At 39.2% G+C, this 14443-nt stretch overlaps 1 protein-coding gene and 1 pseudogene across 1 annotated transcript in view; one reads left to right on the top strand and one right to left on the bottom strand.

Annotated features, from left to right (window-relative positions):
- LOC125997617 (ubiquitin carboxyl-terminal hydrolase 8-like) overlaps positions 1-1919 on the top strand; it is a 43378-nt pseudogene extending 41459 nt beyond the window's left edge.
- ABCD3 (ATP binding cassette subfamily D member 3) overlaps positions 1-14443 on the bottom strand; it is a 544096-nt gene that overhangs the window by 98496 nt on the left and 431157 nt on the right. The window lies entirely within an intron of this gene.

Below are 14443 nucleotides of genomic sequence, written 5' to 3'. Positions count from 1 at the left end.
CCCACACAACTGTAGAAAGACACTTTCAAGAAGCTGCACACGATAAAACAAACAAAACAAAACAAAGAAAACAGTTAACTTACCTGTTTGGGTAAAAGTTGATAAGTAATTGTAATCTCAGTTGAGGGAAAGAATATGCTTCTATTTCTACAGATGGCAACCCCACCAAGAAACTCTGGGTCCCATTACACTTTGTCAGAAGCAGAATTCTCACACATGATGATATCAAGCCACAAATTTTTGCTGAACGGATTAAGGAACAGTCCAAGTTGAAGTATTCCTGCTCTTCCCCAGATCCAACACAGATGATTCAAAAGAAAGAGAAAAGAGGGCCCGGAGAGATAGCACAGCGGAGTTTGCCTTTCAAGCAGCCAATCCAGGACCAAAGGTGGTTGGCTCAAATCCCGGTGTCCCATATGGTCCCCCGTGCCTGCCAGGAGCTATTTCTGAGCAGACAGCCAGGAGTAACCCCTGAGCACCGCCGGGTGTGGCCCAAAAACCAAAAAAAAAAAAAAAAAAAAAAAAAGAAAGAGAAAAGAAAACTAGCAGCAAGTCCAACAAGTAATTGGGACAACAAGTCAGCATATCACACTAAGGCAGAGATTACAGAGATTAGGAATGACCGGATTCAAAGTTTCAGTTATATTTTTGAGGGAACTGGTTCAGCTCTCACTGTACTTTATAATTTAGGAAACACTTGTTACATGAACTAAATGTTACAGTATGTTTGTAATGCTCCCTGTTTGGCTGATTATTAAACCAACGTCATTACCAGGATTATCTTAACAAGTAAAATCCATTGGGGCATAAAAGTAAAGTCACAGAAAAATTTGGACTAATTATGAAAGTCCCATGGGCAGGACAGCAAGGCATATAAGCCCAAAAGACTTTAAGATGGGCCGGGCGGTGGCGCTGGAGGTAAGGTGCCTGCCTTGCCTGCGCTAGCCTAGGACGGACCGCGGTTCCATCCCCCGGCGTCCCATATGGTCCCCCAAGAAGCCAGGAGCAACTTCTGAGCGCATAGCCAGGAGTAACCCCTGAGCGTCACAGGGTGTGGCCCAAAAACCAAAAAAAAAAAAAGACTTTAAGATAACCATTGGGAAAATAAATAACCAATTTTCAGTGTACAGGACTCATAGGAATTACTTTTATTTCTGATGAATGGTCTCCATGAAGACCTGAATAAAGCTGATGGGCAGAAAAGACAAAGAGGAAAAAAATAATCGTCTCATTGACTGGAAAGCTGTGGAGCATGCTTGACAAAGACAGAATCAGCTCATTGTGTTTATTATTGGTAAACATTTTTAAGGCCAGTTCAAATCCACAGCTCAGTTCCTCACCTATCACAAAACATCTTTGACTTTTGTGACTTTCATGCATCTGTCTTTGCCATTAGCATTCACAAGTAAATGTACAGTACAGGACTGCATCAAGTTATTTTCAAAAAGAGAAAAACTGACAGACAATAGCAGATTTTAATGCAGTCACTATAGAGTGTAGCAGGATCCTCTAAAATAAGATAGAAATTTGGGAGTTACTATCTGTGCTCTTAATACATCTGAAGCACCTTTCCTATGAAAGAAGGCAGAAGCAAAAATAACAGATCTATGTGGATTTCCCCTTAGAAAACCTAGACTTGTCACAGTATGTTATTGATTCTAAGAACAACTTAAAAAAGAACAAATTATTTTCTGTTTCTATGGTGAAATAGATAGACAAAGTTTACTACATGGCCTACTAAAAAAGTACAGCAAGACCATTTTGGTTTAAGTTGGATGATCATGAAATTTTGGATATTCCCAACTCTTGTGAAATCTTCAGCAGCTTTTATCCTCTTTTATACTTCAATGGGACCTATAGCAATGGATAGTCTGTATAAATTAAAGCAGAAAATTGCCTTTCATAGGTGTCTACAATAATGTTTCAATTCTTTTGTCTACAGAAATCCCTGGGAAAGGAATTTGGATACCATGGACTCCCTGGACTTCCATTACAGTACTCCCTATAAGAATGTTTTAGGGGCCGGGCGGTGGCGCTGGAGGTAAGGTGCCTGCCTTGCCTGCGCTAGCCTAGGACGGACCGCGGTTCGATCCCCCGGCGTCCCATATGGTCCCCCAAGAAGCCAGGAGCAACTTCTGAGCGCATAGCCAGGAGTAACCCCTGAGCGTCACAGGGTGTGGCCCAAAAACCAAAAACAAAAACAAAAAAAAGAATGTTTTAGTAACTTACTTTCAAACTGATATGTATGCAATAATATTCTAATGTTTTTGTCCACAAAAGTCTAAGAATAAAGAAGTTGGATGTCTCAGGTGCACATTACAGTGCTCTATACTCTAAACTCTCATTACAGTGCTCATTATAAGATTCTAGCAACTCATCTTCAACTTAAATTCATCTGTTAAAATGTTCTATTATTTTTGTTTACAGAAATATATGGAATAGAAACTGAGTACTCTGGACTTGCACTACAGTGCTTTTAGCTCTTATTACAGTTCTCATTATAAAAATGTTTTAACAAATTATTTCCAATTTGTTTGTGTCTGCAAAAATGTTCTAATGTTGGGCCAGAGAGATAGCATGGAGACAGGGCATTTGCCTTGCATGGAGAAGGACAGTGGTTCAAATCCCGGAATCCCATATAGTCCCCTGCTAGGAGTGATTTCTGAGCATAGAGCCAGGAGTAACCCCTGAGTGCTGCCAAGTGTGACCCCCCCACAAAAAAAAAGTTCTAATGTTTTTGTTCACAAAAATCAATGGAGAAGGAACTTGAATACTATAAACCTTTAGACTCTTATTACAATGCTCATTCTGAAAATGTTCTGGCAACTTATTTTCAATTTAAGCATGTCTGCAATTATGTCCCAATAGTTTTGTCACAGAATCTTATGGGAAAGTAACTTGGATGCTCTAGACTCATAATATGATGCTCAGTGCTCTACACTCTTGTTACAATGCTCAGTGTGAGATTATTTAGCTATTCTGAAAGAAGGTCTCTCTCTCTTCCCCCCTCTCTCCCCCTCCCTTCCTCTCTCCCTCCCTCCCCTCCTCTCAGGTCTCAGGTCTCTCACACAGGTCTCTCTCTCACAGGTCTCTCTTTCTCTCTTAACTCACTCTCTCTCTCTCACTTTTTCTTTCAGAAAGATTCATGGACCCATGTTTCATCTCTTTCCAGCTTGGTTTGGGTTATTTCCTGTGACAACCTGTTCCAGACCCTCTTCTCTTTTCCCCTATGATTGGGAAATGGAAGAGGATTTAGGATTTATACATACTTCCACAGTACCAACCACCTTCCCACCAAATTAAAAAGAAAAGTTTGCTATAGTTTAGGTTATAGCTCATGTTCTTAAACATGTTACAAATAGTATTTATTTATTGACATACATATCAGTGCTTGCAGGGGTGAGGGAAGGTTGGTACTCAGGGGCCACTCCTGGCAATATTTGGTAATCACATTATCCCATGTAAAAGCTTTCTGAACCCCACAAACATAATTGTATAATAAAATTGGAATAGAACAGAGAACAGAATATCTATATGAATTCTGAGTAATAAAATAGACATTGTAAAACTATTATTCCAAATTTATGAATTTAAATGTGTGTGTGTTTGGTTGAGAAAGTGTATTTCTCACTGTGATTTGGGATTATCACTCAGGCTGGATCTAGAACAGGCAAGAGGATCAGGGCCCAAATTCCAATTATATTTTGGTAGTACTAGGAATGAATTTGGGGCCTAAGGCACGCTGGGTATGTGCTCTAACATTTGAGCTATCTTTCAGGTGTTGGTTCTCTTAGGAATGGCTCATGACCTAGAAAGTAGCTGTGTGTGAAATCTGAAAACATGTTCTAAATACAGCAACAGTTAGAGTGCAGGAGGGGAAACAGGCTGACTTTTACTCTGCTGAGGACCTAATTCTCTCTGAAGGAACTGGGAAAACTGTGAGGTAGTCAGACAGGTCATATGGACTGTGGGCTTGCAGGCCTTACTTCCAGTAGGATCACACTATGAGGTGCCTGGAGCCCCATTCAGTGAAACTTAGGTTGACTTGCCCTTGCGAACCCTGGAAGCATCTGACTTCTAAGACTTTTCAAGAGTGATTCTTTCAGAAGAAACTTCTAGATTTTTTTATTACTCTGACAGCAATTACTTGGGAAAATAAAGGTGAGATGGGCATTTTCTCACTTTGAATTTATGGAAAAATTTATATAGGTTCATTAATCAGAAATATTCTTTATCTAGTGTTTTTTGTTTGGTTTTTGGGCCACATCAGGTGACGCTCAGGGGTTACTTTTGGCTATGCACTCAGAAATCACTCCTGCCTTGGGGAACCATATGGGATGCTAGGGATTGAACCGTGATTTGTCCTAGGCTAGCGCGCGCAAGGCGCCACTTGCGTCACCACTCTGACCCCTTCATCTAGTGTTTTATTGTTATTAAGACACAGGATTTCTTGGGGTAGGTTGTGGAAATGAGGGCTAGAGTGAGGAGCAGGAACTTGGTGGGAGCAGCTCTGAGAGTCTCAGGAATGCAACACCTACATTTGTCCAGAAGTTCTTGATTAAGGATGTATATTTCCAACAGCCATGTGGGAGAAGCTGCTTTTAAGCCACCATATCTTCAAACTTATCTACATTAACTATTTATTTGTTTGTTTTGTTTTGGGGCCAAGAAATAAGAGAGGACACATGGAAATAAAAAAACATACTCTGATCATGGATTGGCAGGATTAACATAATTAAAATGGCAATACTTCCAAAAGCATTGTACAGATTTAATGTGATCCCTCTAAAGATACCCATGACATTCTTCAAAAAAGTGGATCAAACACTTGTGAAGTTTATCTGGAACAATAAACACCCTCGAATAGCTAAAGCATTCCTAGGGAAAAAGAAAATGGGAGGCATTACTTTCCCCAACTTTAAACTGTACTACAATGCAATAGTTATCAAAACAGTATGGTATTGGAATAAAGACAGACCCTCAGATCAGTGGAATAGGCTTGAGTTCTCAGACAATGTTCCCCAGAAATGCAATCCCCTAATATTTGACAAAGGAGCAGAAAATCCTAAGTGGAGCAGGGAAAACGTCTTCAACAAGTGGTACTGGCAGAACTGGTTAGCCACATGCAAAAAAGTGAACATAGACTTCCAGTTAACATCATGTACGAATAAAAGTCATTTTTGCAACAATCCTTAGAGACAATGAGAGGTGGGCTGGAACATCCAGCTCACTTCATGAAGCTCACCACAAAGAGTGGTGAGTGCAGTTATAGAAATAACTACACTGAGAACTACCATAATCATGTGAATGAATGAGGGAAGTGGAAAGCCTGTCTAGAGTACAGGTGGGGATGGGGTGGGATGAAGGGAGATTTTGGACATTGGTGGTGAGAATGTTGCACTGGTGAAGGGGGTGTTCTTTACATGACTGAAACCTAATCACAATCATATTTGTAATCAAGATGTTTAAATAAAGAAAATAAAAACAAAAAAACTGATCTTTTCCTTGTTGAATATTATTGACTCCTTTGTTGTAAACTGAATGTGTATACAGGGAATTATTTCTGTACTCTTTTTTTGTCCCATTGATCTAAGTCTTAGTTTATAAGCCGATGATATTACATGTATGTTTTACTTGTTTTTTACATTTTTGGTTTTGAGTCTATATCCAATGGTGTTCAGGGCTTACTTTTGTTTATGTAGCAGAGTTTGAGCAGCCATATGGAGTGTTAACAATGGAAATTGCGTATTCTATGTACAGGGTAACTGTCCTACCTGCTGTAATATCTCTCTAGTTCCTAGGTTGTTTTATTTGTTATAGCCTTGTAATATGATTTTAAGGCAACACACTAAATGTCTTTAACTTTATTCCTTATCAATAGTGTTTGAAAATAAATGTCTAAAAAACTAAAAAAAAGAATATATGCGGCAAAGGACTATCTCTAATATTCTCCTTTGTTTTTGTTTTTCATTTTTTTGGTCATGCACAGCGGTGCTCAGGGGTTACTCCTGGCTTTTTGCTCTGAAATCACCCCTGGCAGGCTCGGGGTACCATATAGGATGCTGGATTTGAACCACCATTTGCTGCAGACATGTTAGCTTTCCTAAGCAAAAACATAGTGGGTTAAATAAATCTCACTAGGAATAAGTGGGTCCACAAGGCGGAGGAATATGAAATATGAAAATGAATTAGATGAGACCACACAAAATGAATTGTATGGGGACCCATGTCCAAGGGACGAGAGACAAATTTTATTTTTCAGCTGATGACATTTTTAAACGGGAGCTCTGGAATGCAGGGTGTCGTCAGGAAGAACAAAGAGTAGGAGATCTTCCGGAGAAAGTATAATGGGGGACCAGGCCTAGAATCTACATATTAAATGACTGTTATACAGGTGAGAAAGAGCCCTGTTGGAGGTTGGTAATGGAAATGTTTTTGGGTAAACAGAAAAACAGGTTTAACAAGAGACCAGGAGGAAAGAGACAAGAATATTTATGATATTTGTATAGTTACCGGAAAAAAGATTTTTGGGGGGACAGAAATAATTGTTTACCATTATAGAGCTAGACTCAGAAAAACAAGCTGCTGGCACCAGGTTATACTAGAAATACGATTCACAAATAGACTAGCCAGCGGGGAGCTTTTGGCGGGCTTTGGTACCAAAATTCCTTTGTGAGTGAAGAGAAGCTAAAGCCAAATTTCTGTACAAGAAAAGGAACAAAATTCAAATAAAGAGAAAATGTAAAGTCACAGAATTATAGCCAATAATTCACGTAAAGGGTCAATAATTGACTTCTCTGAATGGGCCTTTTGGCAAATAATTCTTTGGAGGAAAAATTAGACACTGCAGCAGGAAGGCAAAAAGCCACGTCTGGTGTGTGCCCCCCTAAGTGGGGGGTAACAATCATTTGTCTTGTATCGACTGCATACAAGGCAAATGCCCTACCACTGTGCTATCTCTCCAAACCTCTGATATCCCCCTCTTTTTTGTGGTTTTGGGTCATACCCAGCAGTGCTCAGGGGTTACTCCTAGCTTTACACTCAGAAATCACTCCTGGCAGGCTTGGGGGACTGTCATATGAGATGCTGGGATTCGAACCACTGTCCTTCTGCATGTAAGGCAAAGGCCTTACCTCCATGCTATCTCTCTGGCCCCTGATATCCCTTTTAATAGCCCATACAACCCTCAGGTCTGTAAACACTAGCAAGGAGGCTACTATTTGCAGCCATTGTTACCAGACCTCATATAGATAAAGTAATTTTTTCTCATCTTATCCTCTTCTTTCTTTCTTCCTCTCCCTCTCTAACTCCAGTCCTCCTACTTACAAAAAAAAAACAAACTAAAAATAAAACCTAAACATTGGAATTACTATACAAGTAGATGTGTAATATAGCCATTAACAGAATGCATGAGTATTCTCTTTCTGTGTGCTTTCTACTATATACTAAACTTTATGAACAAAGAATACATTTCCCTGACATTGCATTCTGACTGCATATCTGCAATAAGATCATAAAAGTTTTATTATTTAAAATAATATAAAAACTTTCCTTTATTCTCTACTTTGAGTGTATGTTGCTTTTAAAATCAGAAAAGTAAAGAATTCTCTTACACCCTATATAGTATGCCATCCTAAAAATAACACTATTAAAAAAATAACTAAATCAATGTCTATTATCTTAAAATGAGGGTTGGTGCTTTATTCTCAAAGTTGGACGTATTGCCTTGATCATTCCTTGACATGACACAGTTTTATGAAGGCAATAAGGAAATCTCAGAGAACAAGGTCTAATATAGCCTTTTGAATGAAGTTTCTTCATTTCCCACAAACCTATAATCATATTTCTCTTATTTTTTTTCCTTAGAGAAAAAAACCCTTGTACATTTAAAAAACTCAAAATGAATCAGTACATTGGTGGTGGAAATGTTGCACTGGTGAAGGGGGGTATTTGTTTATGACTGAAACCCAACTACGAGCATGTTTTTAATCATGGTGCTTAAATAAAGATTTATATTAGAATGAAAAAAATGAATCAGTAACTTCTTTCAGAGTGTACATAAAGAGAAACTCCAACCTTATTCAGTCTCCTTGTTTTTAGTAATGTGAAAAGGAGACTGCTCAGGGCTTGACCTTTTTCTTCAAAGCCCAGTGTGAGTCAGAAAAGAGACTTTATACTTGAGTTCTAAATTCATATCAGCATGAACCATCTGCTTCATCTGAGATCTTTGGGAAAACAGAGAAATATGTTGATAATACAGAAGGTTTGGGGAAATAATTTGTTCATGTTTAGGTTCAAGGAGATTCTGTAGCATTTTTTTTTTTTTGTTATTTTTGTTTTGGGGCTATACAGCAGAGATGCTGGGGATATACTCTTGCCACTGCTTGGAAGATCATGTTATCTTAGGGATAAAATTTCAGATTCTTGGTTGCAAAATGTATTCTAGGGGCCAGAGAGATAATGCAAAGGTTAGAGTATATGCAAATCATGATTCTGACCCAGGTCCAATCTCCCAACACTGCTTGGCACCTGAACATCTCCACTGTAGTCCTATAATCCCCAAATACTTCCTCGGTGGCCCTAGTATTCCCTGACATGGCAGGGCCTGAGCAGCATCCTCCCACCATAGTACTGATTTACTCAAGATTTCTTTCTTTCTTTATTTTTTGTTTTTGGCTTTTGGGCCAAACCCAGAGACACTTAGGGATTACTCCTGGCCATATGCTCAGAAAGCACTCCTGGCTTGGGGGACCATATGGGATGCCAGGGATCAAACCAAGGTTCGTCCTGGGTCAGCCATGTGCAAAGCAAACACCTTACCATTGTGCTATCGCTCGGGCCCCTTTAATCAAGATTTCTAATGTATACTCTTAGGAGCCAAGTTGAATTGCATAAGCACTGCAGGGAAGCAGAACGAAGCAATGCTGATCAGAAATCTTAATCAGATTTAATTACTAATGACCTCTACCTCTGTCCTAAATGCACATCACCTCTCCCCTAGTTTCTCTGATATCTTATTAAATATTTCTGAAAATTTATCAGATACATTATAAGTAGAAGTGGTATAGGAGGTATGTATAAAGAAAGAGCTACAGAAGCAGCTTGAACTCAAGTCCAAGGCCCTCCCCCAATCCACTAAACACTCTCAAGTGGAGGAGGTATGCACTCCACAGCCACTTATAGTGTGAAGACAACTCTGCTCTTTCTCAGCTGATAATGAGAATATATAAGGTTTCGCCAGAGGCCAGAGTGTCTAACTCTTCTTTAAGCTTCAGTAAAAATATAAATCCCTATGCCCAAAGAGATATCTTCACACATAGCCAACAGATGTTTGATCCCCAGCATTGCATATGATTTCCCAAGCTTCACCAGTAATAATCTGAGAGCATTGAAATGGTATGTGCATAAACTTTTATTATTAACATTTTGTATAACTTCTAATCACTCACATTTTGTAAATCAGGGTGCCTCAATATAAATGGAAAAATAAAAAATTTAAGACAGATGTATTTTAATATTTTATATGCATATATACTTACCTTTTAATAACAGTACAGATATAAGAACAACTCATGGCTACCAGCAAGATTCTAAAATCAAAGAGGCTCTGCTGAGAGATTTGTTTGTTTGTTTTGAGGTCATATCCTGCAGTGCTCAGAACTTACTCTTGACTCTTGGATCTGCACATGGGAATCACTCCTGGAAGTTTTGGGGGGACCCTTAGAGATTAGAGGTGCTAGGGATTGAACCTAAGCCGGTCGCATGCAAGGCAAATACTCTACTGCTGTACTATGACTCTGGGGCCCCTCTCCTGAGAGGTATTTAACACAAAGGAGAGATGACCTTTGTACAGACCAGTAACATCAAAGTGCTTAAAATAAACAGCACATAAATTAACAGCTCACATGTTCACTCTTGGCTTCCTTCCTGGGTGTTCAAATAGGAAATGAAGTTATATATTAATGACTGCCCTCCTCTACTGGACAAGCAAGGGCTGTTCAAAGAGCCACAAAAAGGAAGAAGCGAGCCTTCAGCAAGAGACATGGGAGCCACAGGAGGGCTACAGCCTAAGTAATTACAAAGCTCTAGAAGACATATGTAGCTTCTAGTCATAGGAATGCTCTTGAGCCTAAATAACAGCACAGTAAGAGGTGATAGAGCAGTGATTTTATCTGTGCCTTGAGACAGATCTGTGTTCAAGTCCTAGCGGTGTCACTGAACTAACTCGATGAGCTACAGAAAAATATTTGAGCTCTCTATCTTAGTTTTCAATCATGGAAATAATAAATCCATTACTGTAAGTCTTATCTATCTGAATTCATTTATGGACTTCAAAGAGAGAGCAGAACTTGGCACAATATATGGCACAAATAATAGAACTCCCTACTCAAGCAGAAGTAAAAATATTTAGGAAATGTACTATTAATATTACTGTTAATTAACTGATAACCTATCATTGATATTTTCACTATCTTCCGCCATTCTGAGCAGTGGCTTCAATGCCACACAAGTAGCAATGAACATGGAATTGCAAACCTCTCTCTAAAGAAAGAGGATGGACTTTCTGGGGCCCAAGCGATAGTATAGCGGATAGAGCATTTACCTTGAATGTGGCCAACCCAGGTTTGATTCTCAGTATCCCATATGATCTCCAAAGCCTGCCAAGAGTGATTCCTGAGTTCAGAAACAGGAGTAAGAAATGATCACCCCAGGTATGGCCCCAAAACATACAAACAAAAGAAATAGGATGCCTTTTTTTTTTTTTTTTTTTAGTTTTTGGTTTTTGGGTCACACCCAACAGTGCTCAGGGGTTACTCCTGGCATTATGCTCAGAAATTGCTCCTGAAAGGCTAGCTTTTTTTTTTTTTTAAGAGAAAAAGGTATCTCTTTTATATTACTTAACTTTATTTGGGTTTTAGGTCGCACCTCGTGGTACCCAGGGCTTACTCCAGGCTTTTTCTTTAGAGATCACTCTGGAGGTCTAGAGAATCGGAGAGCTTTTGGAACTATATGGGGTTCTGGGGGTATTGAATCTGGTTTTCCCGCATGTAAGGCAAACACACTATCTGTTGTACTATCCTTCCAGGCCCTAAAATCTTTCTCTCTTTCTTTCTCTCTCTATTCTTTCTCTCTCTCTCTCTCTCTCTCTCTCTCTCTCTCTCTCTCTCTCTCTCTCATACTCTCTCTCTTTTCCTCTTTTCTTTCCTCTCTCTTGTCTTTCCCTCTCTTTTGTCTCTCTCCCTCTTTTTTTCACTTTTTATTTTTTTGGATATCTTTATTTAAACACCTTTATTACAAATATGATTATAGTTGGGTGTCAGTCATGTAAAGAACACTCCCCTTCACCAGTGCAACATTCCCATCACCAATGTCCATGTCTCCCTCCTCCTCACCCCTCCCTCTTTCTGTGTCTCTGTCTGTCTGGTTTTTGGGGCACATTCAATGGTGTTTAAAGGTTATTCTTGGCTTTACAAAAATTACATGAAATTACTCAAAAATTACACCTGGCAGGGTTGGAGGACTATATAGGATGCTGGAGACCATATCTGGGTTGGCTGCAAACAAGGCAAATTGCTTACTAGCCATACTACCGCTCTGGCCAATATAATATCTCTTTTATTTAAAAAATAGAATTTTTCCTTGGATTTCTCTTGTCATTTATTAGCCAGAGTTGATATAATCACAAAGTGAATAAATGGTTGTTCTTTGAATAATCAACCCCAGTTCTGTAATGTCCCCTGGCTGCTAAGAACTAACTGGAAATTGGAATAGTATTTGCAGGCTACCAGGAGCTCATTCTGAAGGGTATAAGGAGTGGTAGACCAAGATACTGGATAGTTAATTGATAAGACAGGTGATTGGAAAGAGGCCAGAGGCAGAGTCTGGAGAGTTTTCTTTTGTAAATTTATTCTCTGGAGGAGCTGTTTAAATAGCATTGGCAAGAGGCCATAAGATGGCTTGTGGCTTGCCTTTAAAGCTCAAAACTCAAGTTCAAATCCCAGAACTGCCTGTGCAGTGGCAATTGTGACAGCCCTCCCTGCCAGGGGAACCCCTAGGGAAAGGGAAAAAAATAGCTCGAGCAAGCTGATAAATAGGGCAAACGTGACTGATACCAAATTTCACCCTAGTCCTTTACTTAGTTCTTCTTTCAAGGGTAGAGAAAAAATGATTGAATTCTAAATCTAGTTGGCAGAAAATGTTAAGTCAATCAAAGTTGAGTCAGTATCAAAAATTAGTATAACCATTTATTATCTACTCTCTCAAGCAAAGAAGTTTGCTGCCACAAATAACTTTTCAGAGAAATTGCTGTGGAAAAAATTTAAGAGTTTATGCTTCAGACCCTATACCCTCTGACAGAAATGTTCCAGCTTCATGGCTAAAATCAAATACTATGAGCAGCTAAATCCTCTCAGCAATCACTAGGCCTTGTGTACTGGAGAATGCCCCCTTGTAATAATGCAAGCTGTGTGAGGGCACATTTTATGTTGAATACCTACTGATAGCTATGATGATAACAACACTCCCAACTCTATATCAAACACAATGAACTGCTGTAGTGAGCCATGCTCTGTCTTCTCCAGCCTTTTTCATGTTATTTCTCCATCTTGAAACCTTTTCTCCACCTCCTCCACCTTCTCCTAGACTTCTATATATGACCTTCAGGTTAGCTCTCAGATACAATATTTTCTCTAAAGATTATTTCTGGATATGCCTTTGAGAAGACACATTTAAGAATTCCTTTGTACCCTATGCTTAATCCTATTTCTTATTGCATTTGTTTTTATTTAGACAGTATATAAAGTTCTTCAAGAGCAGTATATCTTATCATTTGGTCTTTACTCCATAACAATGTTCCCAACACAGATACACAATAAACAGATAGTTATGAATACATTAACTTTCCCTAAGAAATATATTTTTCTGGGTTTTTGGGACACACCCAGCAGCACTCAGAGCTTACTCCTAGCTGTGTATACATAAATCATTCCTGGCAGGCTCAGGAAACAATATAGGATGCTGAGAAGTGAACTCAGGTCTGTCCCAGGTTGGCAGCATGCAAGGCAAATGCCTTACTGCTGAGGTATTGCTCCAGCCCAAGAAATATTTTTTTATTAAATATATTTTTATTTAAGTAACATGATCATATTTGGGTTACAGTCATAACCAGAACACCCCCCTTCACCAGTGCAACATTACCCCCTCCCCCTTCCCATCCCCTGCCAGGATTTGAGACAGGCATTCTACTACAGTAATTTGTTTTTAAGTTCAGTAAGTTGTATTTTTTTCCTTAAAAGATAAGAGCAAAAAAATATAGTAAAGGTGTGATAGTGGCAATCGCCAATGTTTGCATAGGTACAGAAAAATAGAGAAAAGGGGAAAAAAATTCTTGACCTGATTACAAAAAGGCCTCACCCCAGAAGTTTATTGGCATAAGACAGACTCTGGGTTCCAGGCATACCAGTCTATCCAACTCCAGTCATTCTCAAGGTCCCGGTGAAACTTTTTCACACTTTAGCTATAGTTGGTATCAGACTTTTATATTTAATAGTCTCAGGCTTCATTGAGGAAGACCTCAAATCAACATTCCATATAATAGCAATGGAAAGTAAATAAACACTGGAAGAGAAATTGAATCAGTTAAAGGAAGAATTGATTCAGAGTACCATATTTTCCGGCGTATAAGCGACTTTTGAAACAAAAATAAAAGTCAACCGATAACTGGGGGTTGTCTTATATGCCGAGTATATCCCGAAAAATGTTTCAATATGCCGCTAAACAAAAATTGTCTGACTGTTGCCACAAAACGAATTTTCCAACTCGATCCTGCACCAATCACTGCAAGGCTGTTCGAACCGCCTCTCTAACTCTGCCAATCCAAGCAGGCTTTTGATGCATGCAAATTAGACAATGTTCTGGACCCGAATCTACACTGTCAAAAGCCTGCTTAGATTGGCCAGAGTCACTGTGATACATACAGTTGCAGCATAGGAACGTTCTGTCTGATACAGCAAATATAAGCCTAAACCTATGTTTTAACTGCAAAATTAGGGGGTCGTCTTATATGTCCAGTCGTCTTATACGCAGGCAAATACAGTATTTGAGAGATCATACAAAGGATGAATGTGTTACAGAATACAATAGTGTTAGGTTACTCATTATTTTACCTAAAACACAGATCACCCCTGGTTCCTTTGTATGTTTGTTTACAGTTTGGCTTTACCCCAAAAGAGATTGTCTTACTTGTAAACCTGGGTGGGACTGGCTCAGGATAGCCTGAGTTATCTGTTCTTACTCTCTCTCAGGGGGTGGTCTCTGTACTCAATAAAAGCAGCAGTTGTAACAGGCAGCAGGTTATCTGTATGAGGTAGAAGACTGCCAGACTACATGAGCTTTACCCTCAGCCTCGTTTATTTACCCTCAGCCATGGATTAATTATTTTTAT

The sequence above is a fragment of the Suncus etruscus genome, chromosome 19 (assembly GCF_024139225.1).
Source record: "Suncus etruscus isolate mSunEtr1 chromosome 19, mSunEtr1.pri.cur, whole genome shotgun sequence".
NCBI lineage: Eukaryota > Metazoa > Chordata > Mammalia > Eulipotyphla > Soricidae > Suncus > Suncus etruscus.
The sequence above is the reverse complement of the archived record's forward strand: the minus strand, read 5'-3'. Positions and strand labels throughout refer to the sequence as shown.